The sequence below is a fragment of the Spermophilus citellus genome (genome assembly GCF_964194105.1).
Source record: "Spermophilus citellus genome assembly, chromosome: 15".
Taxonomy (NCBI): Eukaryota; Metazoa; Chordata; class Mammalia; order Rodentia; family Sciuridae; genus Spermophilus; species Spermophilus citellus.
Window position 1 is genome coordinate 56,987,890 of NC_138195.1, and position 16,098 is coordinate 57,003,987.

The window sequence follows — 16,098 nt, forward strand, 5'->3', positions numbered from 1 at the left end:
CCTCTCTTTACAGCAAGCAGAGACCGAGAGACTATATCTCCTCCTTTTTCTTCCTTCTTTTTTTTTTAAAAATAAGAATGCTAATCCCATATGATGAGTCCTTGTTACTTCCTTTAGTCCTTTCCTCCAAATAGCATCATGTTGGGGGTTAGGGTTTCAATATGGATTTGGAGATATGTAGACACATTTTTCAAACTGACAAAAACATTTATAGTAAAAATGTATGAATAGGTTTCAGACCCTCAGGTTCAAACTTCTTCTTAAAAGGTAATATAAATTATAATATAATGTAATAACATAATTATTATTATATTATGTGACTTACATATTAATTACCACTTTTTTCCTGCATATAATTTAAAGTGATATTCTAAATACATTTGTCTATTTTGAATTCAAATGAATAGCCAAGAGAGGTGTTTGGTGGTATAATGGTGAGCATGGCTAGCTTCTAAACCATGGCCAAAATTGTTTAAACCTTCCCTGCAATATAGCTTTTATGAGAGTATGAAAATTCTGTTACAACTGGGTCCTGAGGCAAGAGGATTACAAGTTTAAGGCCAACCTCATCAATGTAATGAAGCCCTAAGCACTTAGTGAGAACCTGTCTCAAAATAAAAAATAAAAATAGCAGGAGATGTAACTCAATGGCAATGTTCCCTGCTTCAAATCCCAATACCAAAAAAAAAAAAAATTCTATTATATACCTTCCAAAAAATTCTAAATCCATACTCTCAACCACCCCCTTTATCTAACTTTCATACACCATGCCAATATTTCCATTGCTCTAAATCTCTCAGGGCCAGGCATCAGGCAACTAGAAACCACCCTTATACCCTAGAGTCCTCTGACATTATTCAGATCAGTCAATCCCAGGCTGTTTTCTCTTCCCTGTTTCCTGTCTTGCATTTCACACACACACACACACACAAAAAAAAAAACCCACCAAAAAACCCCAAAAAACCAAAACCAAAACAAACAAACAAACAAACAAACACAAAACCAACCAACAATGAAAGCTCTGTCATGGACTTTTCCCTCACACTGATTCTTCTTTCTTACCAAACCTGGTGCTTCTCCAAATGGTCCCAAATGGCATGTAGTGTTCCTAGCTCTCTGGAAATGTAAGCAATAAACATTTTCTTCCAATGCATTGACTTATGTGTGTCATTATAGTCATCTCATGAATTAAAACCCCAAGGGTACACATTGAAACAAATGGCTAACAGAAAAATAATCAATGTGACATAATGACAACCAAGGAAATGAAGAAGTTGGGGCAAAGACAAAATAGGAATAGAAAAAATTAGTTTAAGCTGGGAAATATTCATATAGAGCAAACATCCAGTAAGACTTCTATCTTTGTAGAAAAGGAAGGGCAGGGTGACTTAGTACTTCACAATTGCTGAAGAAAAGAGAACATATGATCACCTCAAATATTTAGGAAATCTCAAGATAACAATCCAGCAGTGTAAAGAAACAAAATTCTTCCTGATTTTGGGAACTCTGATTTTTCTTCTTAGACCCTCATATGGAAATTACTAAGAATGTAGTATTTTGTCCAATCCCCAAGGATAATCTTTATCATTTCTCAATTTTACCTGAGGACATAAATCCCAAAGCACATTTTAGTAACTACATATTTTGAGTGATATGCTTGAGGGGCGTTTTAGTCAGCCTTTCCTTACTGTGTCTAAAATATATGACAAGAGCAACTTAGAGGAGGAAAGATTTATTTTGGTTCACAGTTTATGAGCTTTCAGTCCATGATTGGGTGGCTCCATTGCTTTGGGTCTGAAGTGAGGCAGAATCTCATGGTGAAAGTGGCAGAGGAAAGCTGCTCATAGAAGCTGGGAGAGAGCAGGGCAAGGGGGGGGTGGTGATGATAAATCTTTCCAATGTTCATCCCTAGTGACCTACTTCATCCATCTAGGACCCACCTGCCAGTAGCTAGCAATGGAATAATCCAGGAAAAGTATTAACCCACTGATAAGGTCAGAGCCCTTATGATCCAATTATTGCCTAAAAGCCTCACCTCTCAACCTTGCTGCTTTGAGGACCATGCTTTCCACATAGGAGCTTTGGGGAGACATTCCAGATCCAAATCATAACAAGGGGTGTGTCCAAGAGTTCAGTCTGGTGTTTGTTTTTCTAATGATTTTACTTAATCCAAAAAGAAATTGTAGAATATTTATATCCTGTCTTTCTCAATATTTTAAACACACCCATTATCACTCAAGAAATTCAATCTACATGTTTAGATATTAAAAATGATGGGTTATTTTTTAAAATATAAAAATATATTACTAATATAAATAAAATATAAATAAATAAAATCTGAGTTTTAGAAACCAAGCATCTACCCCTTTTTCCTCGCGTTTTCCCTTTGAGTGTCACAGATCCGGAGACATGGAAGAAATGAATACTTTTCAAGATATTCTTCTTAAATTTTATTTATTGTAATTGAGCTGTTGGGGCCAGCAGGATTTCAAAGAGCACCAGATAAGGGCAGCTCCAGTGCTTCAACTGTTGGCCAGATCAAGAGAAGGAGGAGTCTCAAGGGCTGGTCCAGCCCTCTAGGACAGAAGGAGGGGAAGATGGCCTCAGTGATGGAAGCCCTATAGAGAAGGATAATCTGGTTCCTGGTAAAAGGATCTCAGATGAATATCACCATAGGACAGCTTTGAATCTTAGCACTGTGTATGGTATTTTCCCTCAGTCCCAGTCAGATCCAGTGTTCTTGTGAGGTAGGCTTGGCGCTGTGTTTCAGGAATGCCCCAGAGCATATAGGAAGCAGTATGGACACCAAATGTTGGAGGAACTCTGTCAGGCCCGGTGCTGAGACCACTAATAACTTTTCAGTCTGGAGGAGCTGACAGGTTTGACTAAGGTCAAGGAGCAAGTAAGTGTTAATCCAGGGATTCGTCCTGGGATCACGCAGACTTGGCATCACTGGTTGGTCAGAACAACAACCTGTCAGGGGGCAGAGAGGCAAGGTCAACAGAGAGGGGTGGTTCTCGGAGTTGGGGCGGAGCCTGGGGGAGGCTGGAGAGAGGGCGGGGGCGAGGTGGGCTGAGCTGGAGTCAGAAGGAGGGGGAGGACCTAAAGGCGAGGCCTTGCCGCGTGAGTCTCGCGCCTGCGCAGGGCGTCCCTGGGAGGGCCTGCGCGCGCGCCTTGAGCGGGCCCTGGAGGGCGGAGTCCAGGCGGGCGCCGGCCAAGGGAGGGGGCGCGGCGGCTCTGGAGTCCGGCGCTCCCTGAGGCCGTGGACGCGATGCTGGCTGTGTCCTGTCGTGTTCCCGGGCCGACCGGAATGTGACGGCGGCCCCTCGACTAGCCTTCGGTCTTGGGGCCCGCAGGTCGCTGGGCGACCCGCAACCGGGCCACGGCCGAGAGGAGGCTGTGCGACCTCCACACGGTGAGAACTGGGGTCAGGGCCGAAGCGGGTGCTGGCGCCGGGGTCGCGGCGAATGCCCCGTGTAGCGGGTAATGGGGGCGCGGTCCAGGGCCGGGCGGAGGCTTGGGCGTCGGGGGAGAAGCAGAGGCCCAAGAGAGGCAGCCTTCCAAGGCGGCCCCGCGAGCGCCCCTCGAGCCGCCTGAGGTGGGCGGGTGTGGAGCGGGGAGGCCGGACCCCCTTGCCTCTCGGGCTGTGACAGGCGCCGGGGGCCGAGGATCGGGGGCCGTGGGCCACCGGCACTGGCCACAGCGGCGGCCGCCTTTTGCTCAGGGGAAATCTGGGCGAGGCTGAGATGCCCAGTGATTTCAGAGCCGGGATGCTCGTGAGGGTTGATAGGGAAAAGTACCGAGGTGCTCTGAATGAGTGGATTTTTTTTTTAATTACTGGGCCAAAACAAAGACGCCCTAAAAATACATCCTGAGATAAAACTTTGGTGGATCACACCGTTGCTGTGAGTTCAGATGCTGTTGCTTTCTCTTCTTTAGACGCCTGCTATTTTTATCCATTTGTATAATGCACCGTGTTTCTTGATACAGTAAGAGGAGGAATTACTCCGTTGATGTGGTCGTTTGTGGCAAAGCTTAAGTTTGAATTTCAATAATTGCAAATTCATCTTTGTAGGCTATCCAGCCAATTAGACTTGCTGTTCCTAACTAGGCCTTAGCAGTGTGGAAATTACTGATGCACCGACTTTTTGTAGTCTCAGATTGATATGTAAGTTTTCACTCTTAAAGGAGAGAGAACATGAACTTTAGCCTTTTCAAAGTAGCTGTTTTCTCCTGAACATCAAACTATTACGGAACCTATTCATTTGGCCAGAGGTTTTTTAAAACATCATTTTCAAAAGAGACTTTAATTTAAGGAGACTTTAGTTTACCCAAATCTAAGATACTCTCCTTCTGCAAAAGATAGATAGGTACAAAACATATTTTATAGGCTGTAATCAGACTTATAGTCTGTAATATATGATAAGTATATAAACATTGCTAAATGTTTTGCTCGAAGTCAGTTTTCTTTTCAGACTTTATTGTTTGCTTTGCTATTTTCTGATTTGGTTGTTTTCTTTAGTGTTCTCAGCGACATTGACCTCAAATAATCTTTGGGTTAAAAATACAACTTTCTTCAACTTTTTAGCCACAATTAATAATGTCTTATTTCAGTGTTATATTACTATCCCATAGTAATATAATGCTAGAAGCCATCTTGAGAGCAGGAATTCATTAATTTTTTATTCTACCTTTCTACAGGTAGAATTTTTTGCTTGTTACCTTAACTCAATGCTTTTTATTTTATGGAGAAAGATGAGGACTTTGATTTCGTGTTTAGAAGCCCATTGATGACTTTTCATAATCTATTTGAATAAATTGAGGCTTTCATAATTTCTGGTGTTTGTCTACACTTTAGTTTCTCTTCTACCATGATGCCTGCCCTTTCCATTTAAGACTATTTGTAGCTCTCAAAAGATGACATCTTCCTTTGTGGTTTTACACTGTTCCCTCTGTTGAAAATTTTTCTCTTCCTAGTAAACAACTTGCCATTCACAACCTTACTAAAATAACACCTGAGTCTTCTCTGGAAGTCTTATCCCTTTTGTCTTCTCTGATCCAATAAGATACAATACATTATGCAGATAGCATTTGCCAATTGGTAGTTAATGATTTGTTCATATGTCTCTCTTAACCAGGCTTTTGAGTTTCTTTTTAAGTTTACAACTTAAGCACAAAATGTTTTGTGGCACAGGTATCAAAACTATTAGCTGTATGTGTTCTGGAGGAATGGCTTCAGGCTTAAATACAGCTTTAAAATAGGCAGAATATGTTAGACTGTATTTTTCAGTATCAGAAAATTTAGAAAAGATGAATGTACAAGGTGCTTTCAAAAACCCAAGAACAAAGTGAAAAATCATTGCTGATTAGGAATGAAATCCTAGTTCTGACAGATAAAAACAGTCCATTTTATGATGCAGGAATAAGAAGGCCATGACCAATAAGGATTGTTGCTTTACTAGTCCCAAAACTTTATTTTGAGTGCAGTAATTTGCTTAGGGTCACATGGGTAGACAAGGCCAGAGCTCAGATGACTGTCCAAGTCTTTTGATCATCTTTGTATTTCACCTTTGCCTCTAGTCTTCTAATTCTAAACTTTAGTAATTGTTTTACCATCTGAGTAACGGTAATGAGAGACTTTGGTGTGTTTGGGAAAGGGGTCTTTTACTTTAACAGGTATTGAACTTGAAAGAATTTACAGATTATTTGGTTCGATTTGAAAATTTTACTATTAAATAATTAAAGCCTGAAAAGACAGGTAACATGCCTGAGATTGCGTAGTGTCATCTCTGTCTCACATCTTCTGACCTCATGTTTGTATATTTTCCACTGCTTCATGGTGGTGGTATAGAAAAATGAGGAAGTCAACAAATTTTCACAGAGTGCAAATCTGCGTCATTTTCTTCTTAAATACTTAGCTGCCACTATAAGGGCTTTAGAGCCCTGAAATGGTTGAGAAACATAATAATTCACCTGGGAACATAAGGGAAACTGAACCTTCACCATTCTGTTTGGCCAGATAAGTTTTAACTTTGGTGTTTGAGGTCCTCTCTCCAGATGCTTTGTAATAAGTGGCCTCTGATCACCAGATGGAGATCTCCAGTTAAATTTTGATGGTAAAAGAGATTTTAATATAATGAGGTTACAGTTGGCTAATAGCATGGCTAAAATTGCATGTATGGTTTGTCTTTATGTGAGAAAAGCTAATCCATTTACTCCTATGTGATAGGTTTTTAGGGTAAAAAATTGTTTATTATTGTTTCATGCCTCTGAAAAGTCAGTTTTGAAGTGTATATTTAGTTTGATGGGCCTGATCAATTCCAATAGGCTTTTTATTGGAACAACATAATGTTAAAGAATTTTTTAAAAAATCAGAATAAGCTTTTAATTTTTCTTATTTTTGGTCATACCTATTTGGTTTTATACTGTAATCAAATCATAAATATAATGTTTAACACTTTCATACTTATTTTCTTTTTGCTATAGTTTTTATACCTTTAGATTATTATACAATGTTACAGTGAGTTGAATTACTTATTTTTTTAGTAGCTCGACATCTAGGTTGCTTATTTTGTAAGTGCATTTAATATGGTTGTTCATCATTTTACTTCTTTCCTTTAGGTTAAAGGCCAAGGAGAGGGATTTCAAGGTCAGATGGTTTGAAGGTTTTATCAATTTCAAAAAAGATTGCCAGATTTACTTTAGATAGGTATTGCTATACACTGCCTCTAGCAGAATTTAGCTGACCAATTCTATCATATATTTTTATAATCTTTTGTTTTTTAAAAATGGGTATTAAAGTACTTGCCGTCTAACATCACAGCCCATAGTAGAAAAGCAAATGCAGTGTTTTTCTAGTTCTGTTTTCTCCTTTCTATGAATTGTTTGCCCTTCAGTTATAAATTTACTGAAATCCTATCATAATTTTCAGTAGCACTGACACCATAAGTATTTAATCTTTTGAAAAGTGTTTTGATCTGCTTTATTTTTGTTATTTTTAGTATTGAAGAGTTTGTAGTATTTTTTAGTATTACTAGAATTACTGATTTTTTAAAAAAGTTTTGTGATTTTTGTGTTTTAATTGTGAAGTCTTAGAATGAAATTATTCTGCTACCTGATGCATACTTTTATTAAGTTTCTAGAGTTTGTTTTGTTATATGGGTATGTATTTAGTAGATTACGTATGCAATTGGGATTGAATTTTATTCATGTGGATTTTACATTATAGAAAACCACATTCTTATTAATTTCCATTTTTTTCTTCCTGAGTTTGAACAGGGAGACAAAGTAAAAGAACCTAGTTTTTTTTTTAAATACATGAATATTTCCTTTTTTTTTTTTTTTTGGATTCTTGCTTTTTAAAAATAAATTATCATCAAAACAATATATTGGTTAATTTAAGGTTTTGTTGATTCACGATTAATTGGAACGTTGTTTCTAACTGGGCTCTTGTTGTTAATTATTCTGAAATACATGGAAGCTAAACTTTGGTTATCTGCTGTCTTTGGGAAGTGATGCATTCTAGATAGATGAGATAGTCCAGTATCTGTGCGAGGATTTGGCATGCAGTTTCTTGCTTAGTCCTCATAGCAACCCTAAAAGATAGGTCTTTTAGTATTCTCCTTTTGTGCAGGAGAAAACTTATAGATGCAGAGTGATCTGCTAAAGGTAACATGGCTAGGAAGGAGTGGACAGCCTGTTTGCTTTCACTAGGCACTGTTTTTTTTTTTTTAATATGTGTACATATTTAGTAGATTTAAAGATGAATTATTTGCTGTGCTAAGAATTTGGACTTGGGCATTTGAAAGATACTAGATGTTTCAAAGCAAGGAGATGATATGACATGTTATTTCTTTTTGAGAGATGACTGATGTGACACTGCTCTCAGCCATTCAATTTGGGAGGGACTCCTGTCCCATATCTTCATTCTGAATGTGGGAATGGGGGATGCAAGACATGGTATTTTTAGCTAAGGAATACTGAGTATCTCAGGGACCACAATCTCTTTTGGTGTCTGGTATTGAAAAGCCCAGGTGATAACTCATATTTTAGCAGATATGTTTTTTTATTCCTCACCATTCAACCTTTCTTTAAAGTGGAAATATAAGTATGTCTACACACACACACACACACACACACACACACACACACACTCTCTTTGAATTCTCCCACCTCCCCTTCCCTCCACACTAATGTAGCAAAATCTTTTTTTTTTTTTTTTTTTTTTTTTTATGACTAGGCCACTGGTATATACACCAGGGACAACAAAGAGAGGCAGACACCAGAAGGTTCTCTAAGTTGTTGTTATCATGTTAATGATATTTGGTTGCAGCCTGAGTGCTTTGGGGAAATTTGAGAGCTTTCTCTGACCATTATGTCTTGGCAGCCAGTTTTAGGATTGGGAGTTACAATTTTCTCAGAAGACCATAGCTTAGAAAAGCAGGAACTATTCATAACAGCTATTAAGTGTGTAGAATGAGCTTAATGTTGTTTTGGTCAGAGTTGGTAGGCAAGTTTACAGGAAACATCTAAATGATGTTTCTTTTCAAGGAAAGCAGGGATGACCATCTTCTCCCTCTCCTCTCTGTAGTTTTCCCCCATAGTAGGGATGTGTCAACCCTTGTTTATTATTGGCACTAGCTGGGGTTGTAGATCTGGCTATTGTTGGACAATTCTTGTAGTCATCGTTTCTCTAAGGGCTGGAGAACTTTACACTGAAAATTCCTTCAATCCCTACTTTTATACTAGATCCTGACTGGATTTTCCTTTCTTCATTCATCCTTCCATTCCAGATGGATGAGCATTTGTTAGGAATAGTACAGTGAACAAATTATCTGCTTTTGTGGAGCTTAAATTCTAATTAATGATACATAAAATAAATAAATACATATGTGGTGTCTCAGATTTTATAGTTCATGGAGAAAAATAAAGCAGAATAAGGTGAAAAGAGCATTTTGGGGGGAATTGTCAATTTATACAAGATGGTTAGGAAAGGTATTTGAGTAGAGATCTTGAAATGAGAGCAATCTGTGCAGATATGAGGGAGGTTGTAGGGGAGAAACATTTGATAAAGGTGGAACAGAAGTGTAAATATCCTGAGTCACAGTATGCTTGTTATGTTCAAGGAGTGACATGTATGTCAATGGTGGTTTTGAGGGAAATGATTGGTAGAAGATGGGGTCTGAGAGGTGAGTTGGGTAGAGTAAGGTCAGATCATATATGGCAATGTAGGCCAGTGGGACTTTGGCTTTTACTTTGAAGGTGGGAAGTCACTGGAGAGTCTTGACTTGTTTTAAATGGTCTTCTCTGCTGCCATATAGAGTTATGTCATGGGCAGGGCATAATGAGATTATTTAGCATGCTCAAACAGTAATCCTGGGTGGGTGATGATATTGATTTTAGTCATGATTGGGAAAAGCATTCCCACTCTATATACATTTTGAATGCAGAGCCAACAATTTGATGATGGATTAGATGTGGCCTCTGGGGTTTGGCCTAAAAAACTGGAAGAATAAAGTTAATATTTACTGAGATGAGAAAGACTGCAGAAGAAGCAGATTTTAGAGGGAAATAATGAGTCCAGTTTTGAACATGTCAAGTTAGCAGTCTAAGTGGAGATATTGTATAGACAGCTGGATATACATTAGTCTGCAGTTCAGGGCAGAAGTCTGGACTGGAGACATAAATTTCTGGTGATTGGCAGATGGCACTTCAGTGTCATGAAAACTAAGTAAGATAGTTTAGGGAGTGTGTCAGGAGAAGTCCAAAAAATTCCCTTGAAACTCTATACTGTTTACAGAGAGAGGCTGAGACACTAGCAAAGGAGAATAAGAAGTACAGTATGAAGGAGGAGAATTAAGAGTAAGTTGTATCCGTGAAGTCAAGTGAACTGTGTTAAGAAAGAAGGAGTGATCAGCTTTATTAGATACCTTGATATGGTAATCTGTCAATATGGTAGTTTTATGAAATCCTTTTCTTTTTTTTAAAATAGAAATTAAAATCCTTAAAAAAACTTTTATTTGAAGTTTGTATGAACTGCTTTTCAGGGGAAATTTTTATAGCTACTTTTCACCACCCCCTTCTTTTTTTCTATTATACTTGACCACAATTTTACTGTAATTGCTTATGATTGAGTTGATATATGATGTAAATTCAGAAAATGGTGAAAGCACATATTAGTTGCAGCCCTTTATGTGCCTCTTTATGTGGTTCATTTTTGAGTAAATAGTAGTCTACATTTTGGGCTGTAGCATCTTTGCAATTGTTTCTTAATCCTCTTCTTTCATCTCTTTCCACATTTTCTTCCCCTAGCCTCAGATCTGTGGCTAGACTTCTGAAAGATAGATCTTGTCAGGTTCTAATATTGCTGAAAAAGTTCCTGTTGTCTACAGAAGTTAGTTCCCCTTCTTTTTTTTTTTTCCTCTTATCCACCTATTCCTAAAAGCATTCTGCTTTAGGGAATATGGATTGCTTTTTCAGGGGTTCTAACGTGTATCTGATTTTTTTATCAGTGTTTTTTATTGTAGGACTATAGGATAAAGGTTAAATTCCTTATCAGTGTATAGAAAGTCCGCCATGAGCTGCCTTGCCATCATCTTTTGCTGTGGTTTCATGAAGATGAGAAACTGTGCATGTCTTGTTTTGCACATATAATGCTTTTTTTTTTCTAGAATTCACTCATCATCTTAGTTATCTCATTAAATCAGTTTATCTTTTTTTGTGTTTCCTCTTCTAGCAAAGCTTGTGGGCATTTTTTTTTTTTGTCCTGGCTCTTTTACCAATCCTCCTTATATTCTCTATTTGTGTTCCTATGACATTTTCCATATTTACTATATTTTAGTTTGCTTTCATGGCTGGATTTCCTTACCCCTGTAAATTTTTGTTGAATGAATGATTGAGTCAAGCGAATAGTTACTTAGTGTTGACCCAGTTTTGATTGACCCATTTGATTGGGTATTTACATCCTTCAATTTGTACAGGATATACACATGATCAATCAAATAACATTCTTACAGACAGAGTCATACCACAAAGAATCTTAGGAAATTTATTGAATATTTATTCTCATTAGCAAATAATAAGATTTGTTGATAATTTATTATATTTCCCAAGTCTTTATTTTTGTCTGGATTTTTCCTCACCAGTATTTTTTTTCCCCTGACATTTCTATTTGTATGTTGTCCTTAGCTACCCCCCACACAAAACAGCATGTCTTAAAACTCATTCCTTAAGCTTGATCCCACTCCTAACTTCTCCACAGTGTTTTTTCTACCTCTACTTGTGAGTTACTCAGGTTTCTCTGAAATCTTTGTCTCACTTCTATATTTCGTCAATTCATACGTTCTTTTATAATTCAACAGACCCTTTTTTGGCTGTTTCCCATGTTCCTGACTTGTTAGTATTAGCAATGAGAGGCTGAATAAGAGAAGATCACAGTCTGTAAAATGATTATGATATAGTGTAATGGGCATAGTAATACAGTAATAGTGGAATTTCTGGGACAGTATTAATAGATAGGAAGAAATCCAAAGTTCTTATATACCACTCAACACCACACTTCTGACAATGAATCTCCTATAGTTTATCTTGTGTCTGACACTGTCTACCTGAAGTAGCATCAGATCCTGTAGGATAAAGGCTGAGTCCTATAAGACTGCCACAACTTCAGATGCCAGTGGCAAACTCCAGATTATGACCTGTACTGATGACTGACTGGCTATAAATCAGGGTTCATACAATTCTCTCCTTGGGTTCAATTAATTTGCTATAGTATTTCACAGAACTCTGGGAACCACTTAGGTTTACTGATTTATTATAAAGACTACTGCAAAGGATTTAATTGAATAGTTGGATGAAAGAGATGAATAGGGCAAGGTATGTGGGAAGGGGCACTGAGTTTTATACCCTACTTGTGTGTGTTACTTTTCAGGCACCTCCACATGTTCAGCAGTCCAGATGCTCTCTGAACCCTGCCCTTTGGGTTTTTATAGAGGCATCATAATGTGGCTCTGATTGATTACATCAGTGGTTACAGTGATTTGTTTTACCTTCCTCCCTTCTTCCCTCCCTGAGGGTTGGGGGTAGGGCTGAAACTCTCAACCCTCTAACCTTTCCTTGGTCATTTTGTTGACCAGTCCCTATCTTGAAGCCATCAGATTGGTAGCTAGGATACCTAGCTACCAATCATTTTATTATCATACAGGAGACACTTATCACTCTGGAGCTCTCTGCCTAGAATTGGGTAGAAACCAAATGTATATTTCTTTTATATATTTCTTTTATCACTATATCATAGATATCTTGGGGTGAAAGTTCTTGCTTTCATATATCCCTTTAATTTTATTTTGGCTACCACCATTCTCTTTCTGGTCTTCATTATTATGTTTAGGTCATTTAAAGGCCTCCTAATAGCTTCTCCTGCCTTAACTCCTTATCATTCCAATTCATCCTATACCTTGTTCTCAGAATAGTTGTCTTAAAAAAAGAAAAAAAAAAGCTGTATGTCTTTACTCTATTCAGAGAATAAATTCCAAAAATAAAATAAAATCTGGAATTCAGAGTCTTTAACTTAGACTTCTAATTTCTGTGTTCTGCTACATGATCGTCCATCCAATAAAATTCTTCTCAATTTCAAACATATTTTGCACTCTTCCTTTTTTTCTTGATTGTTTGAGTCATCCTCCCTACCCCAACAATGTTTTACTCATATTTTCTCTACTTATTTACTGAAATTGTATCTGCCCTTTGACATAGTTCCTAATTGTTAAGTCCACTATGAACCTTCTATGTGATCATGCCTATGGTTGGTTTGTTTTCTTGCAGTATTGGTGATTGAACCCAGGGGCACTTTACTATACGAACCCTTTTAATTTTTTAAAAATTTGAGTTAGAGTCTTTCTGAGTTCCTAAAAATCTTGCTAAAGTTGCAGAACCTACCTTAAACTTTCATTCACCCTGCCTCAGCCTCCTGTCTCCAGGAGTATAGATGTGTGGTGTCATGAACAGCTTATCCCTATGTTTTAAACACCTTTTCTTCATTTTCCTTCCAAGATATCATTCATTCCTGTTTCTCTTTTGTACTTGTTCTTTCTCAGCTTTCTTTACTGAGAAAGAACAAGTACAAAATTTATGTATTTACCTCATTTTTGTGTCTTGGTAAATGATGGTGCCAGTAGTTCAGCTACCCAAACTATAAACCTGGGAGTCATCCTAATTTGTGTTCTCTATTTTCCATTATTTTTTAAATATTACTGATGTTCAACACACTCTTCATTCTCTTAGACTTAAATCTAATATTCTGTGTAGACTATCATAAAACACCCCTTTACACTAATTCTTCTGCCTGATCCTCATTATTCTATATGAATGCTTATTGGTTGTAGTCGTGTTAGGAATGCCAAAGGCAAAATAGTTTTGGGTTAATCACCTTAAGGTAGTACTTTAACCATATACTAATCCTTCTGTGTTCTAGATTCTCACCTGTATGGTAGTTTGGAAAATCTATTTGTGCACTTTGTATTATAGTATTTTGAAGTACAGAGTAGAATGCCTGTATCTGTTTGGTTTACATTACTCTTCCCACTGGAGAGGGTGGAAATGAAAGAAAAAAGGATTTAGAGAGAATTCTCAAGGCGGGTAAAGGATGCCTTGAACCAAGAGAACAGTGTGTGTGTTTTGGTAAGGAGTTCTGAAAGGGCATCAGATGGTCAGCGGTCCTTTAGTGTTTGGTGTGGTTGAAAGGCAGGTTTGTTGGGTAGTGGTGGTGGTGAGTGGCTAAAAAGGAGACCCCAAACCAGATTTCAAAGGCTATTGTAATCTTAGTTGCCCTTACTAGCTCTGTTTGGGCAGAGGATGTGTTTCTTCAAGTTTCGATTTCCTTAAATCTACAAAATAAAAATTTAAAAAAATCAGTATATAGGATTGTGAGACTTAAGTGAGGTAATAGATAAACATGACACACAACTACTCAGTAAATATCAGCGGCTGCTATTAGTTGTGGTATAAGGCATTTATACCTTGGGAAGCCACACAGTGATTTTAAGTGTAACAGTGACGTGATCAGACTTATAATTTTGAATATTTGGGGAAAAGTTTAAAGAATGGATCAAAGGGGATTAAGGTGGCTTGGGCTGGAATACTGGTTAGAGATGATAAAGATTCTTAATCAAGAAATGAGACAGTGTTGAAGAGGGCAGGATGGGTTTGAGAATTTTTGCATATTGTCAGGTGCATTGTAACCCAGAAGTTGGGGAAATCTAGAGGGAGCTGGGAGAATTAACATCAAAGGTATAAACAGAGTACCCAGCTGAGTAAGAAACATTGTACTTTGTATTCTCCTGTTCATGATTGGAGAGGGCTAAAGAGGATGGTTAGAGGCTCCCAGCTCACTGTTGTACAAGGACTTGTAGTGGAACTTGGCTGACTGTCTTTCTCTAGATGGGGTTGAAACTTAGGACAGCTCTAGATAATGAGTCCAGAGTAGTAACTTTGGGTAGTACTGAGGAATTCCAAGTGTCAGGAAGCTCTCTTGAGTGAGGAGAGACATGGTATGAAACACCAGTGACATTATTCTTAAGAGCAAAGGCAGGCAAAGTGGTGACATTGTGTACAATCCTTTTGAGGCTAAGAGGCTAAATCCTGAAGGTAGGTAAAGAGTGGGGGTATATGAACAAAGCCACAAAGATGAACAGTTCTTTGCACTTGCCAAAAGGTGGCAGTGTCAGCTCAGGCTAGCGGGTTTTGGAGAAGCAAGTTTGTGGTTGGGTCTTTATATTTCAAGCAGTACCTATGCAGAAAAAGTTTCTTAGACAATTTGCACAAGAAGATTTTTCATGTGCATTTAAGTCTTAAGAGTTGAAGATGTTAAAAAAGAGCCTCATTTTGGAAAGACCTCTTGATAGAACAGCAATTAGTCTTTATCAGTAGACTGCCAGCTGTTTCTGTTTTTACTATAGTTAACCAAGTGACTCTATGGAGAGTTGTGTTTGCAAGAGAGCAGAAGAGCAGAGTCCTACCTACCATACTTGCAAACATGCTTTGATGCACCCTGTGTGGTTCTGGTTCCTAACATGGAATCTCAGGTGCTTTTTGATCACTTCATGTGGGAAAATTTCCAAATTTCATATTATGATGTTGTGCTCTTCAAGCTTTTTTTTTTTAAACTGTAGTGACTGTCAATAGAAATATATTTTATACAGTGCACACACAAAGTAGACATATAACTGAAACAAGTGTTATGAAACATTTGCCCTCACTATATATTATGCCTTGAGATATTTTCTATTTTATTCCTATTGTAGCAAGAATACGCCCCATTATTAAGTGGGACAAGATTGCTTTAGAATATGCAAAATTAATTTTAAGGAACCAATAGATAGATTAATGCTTTACTGGAGGTGCATGTGATAAAAGGATTTTCTCCCAATCTGCAGGCTCTCTCCTCACGTTATTTATTGATTGTTTCCTTTGCGGAGAAGAATCTTTTAAATTTGAATCCATCCCATTTATTGATTCTTGATTTTACTTCTTACACTTTAGGAGTCTTGTTAAGGAAGTCAGATCCTAGGCTGACATGGTGAAGATTTGGGCCTATTTTTTTCTTCGGTTAGGCGCAGGGTCTCTGTTCTAGTGCCTAAGACTTTGATCCTCTTTGAGTTGGCTTTTGTGCAGGGTGAGAGATAGAGGTTTAATTTCATCTTGTTACATATGGATTTCCAGTTTTGCCAGACCATTTGTTGAACAGGCTATCTTTTCTCCAGTGAATGTTCAGTGGTAAAGCACTTGCCTGGCTTGAGTGAGGCTCTTGATTTGATACCAGCACTGCAAACAGACACACACACACACACACACACACACACTCTCTCTCTCTCTCTCTCTCTCTCTCTCTCTCTCTCTCTCTCTCTCTTTCTCTTTCTCTCTCTCTCTTACTGTTTGCAGTTCTGGGGGCTGTAATTTTAAGATGAGGGCACCAGCAGGTTTGCTGTCTGGTGAGGGCTCTTTTCTTCAGAGACCTTTAACTGTACTCACATGGTAGATGGGGAAAAATCAGTTCCCTTGGGCCTATTTTATAAAGGCACTTATCATTCATGAAGGTTTTGC

At 38.0% G+C, this 16,098-nt stretch overlaps 1 protein-coding gene across 6 annotated transcripts in view; it reads left to right on the top strand.

The window, feature by feature from the left end:
* Positions 1-3,111: 3,111 nt before the first annotated feature.
* Positions 3,112-16,098, top strand: part of CCSER2 (coiled-coil serine rich protein 2) — a 145,019-nt gene continuing 132,032 nt past the window's right edge. The window contains exon 1 of one of the 6 annotated variants that reach the window (XR_014019014.1): positions 3,112-3,415. The gene's annotated coding sequence lies outside the window, so the exon portion shown is untranslated. The remainder of the gene's footprint in view (positions 3,416-16,098) is intronic. The other 5 variants (XR_014019015.1, XM_081268305.1, XM_081268306.1 and 2 more) reach the window with 5 other exon arrangements.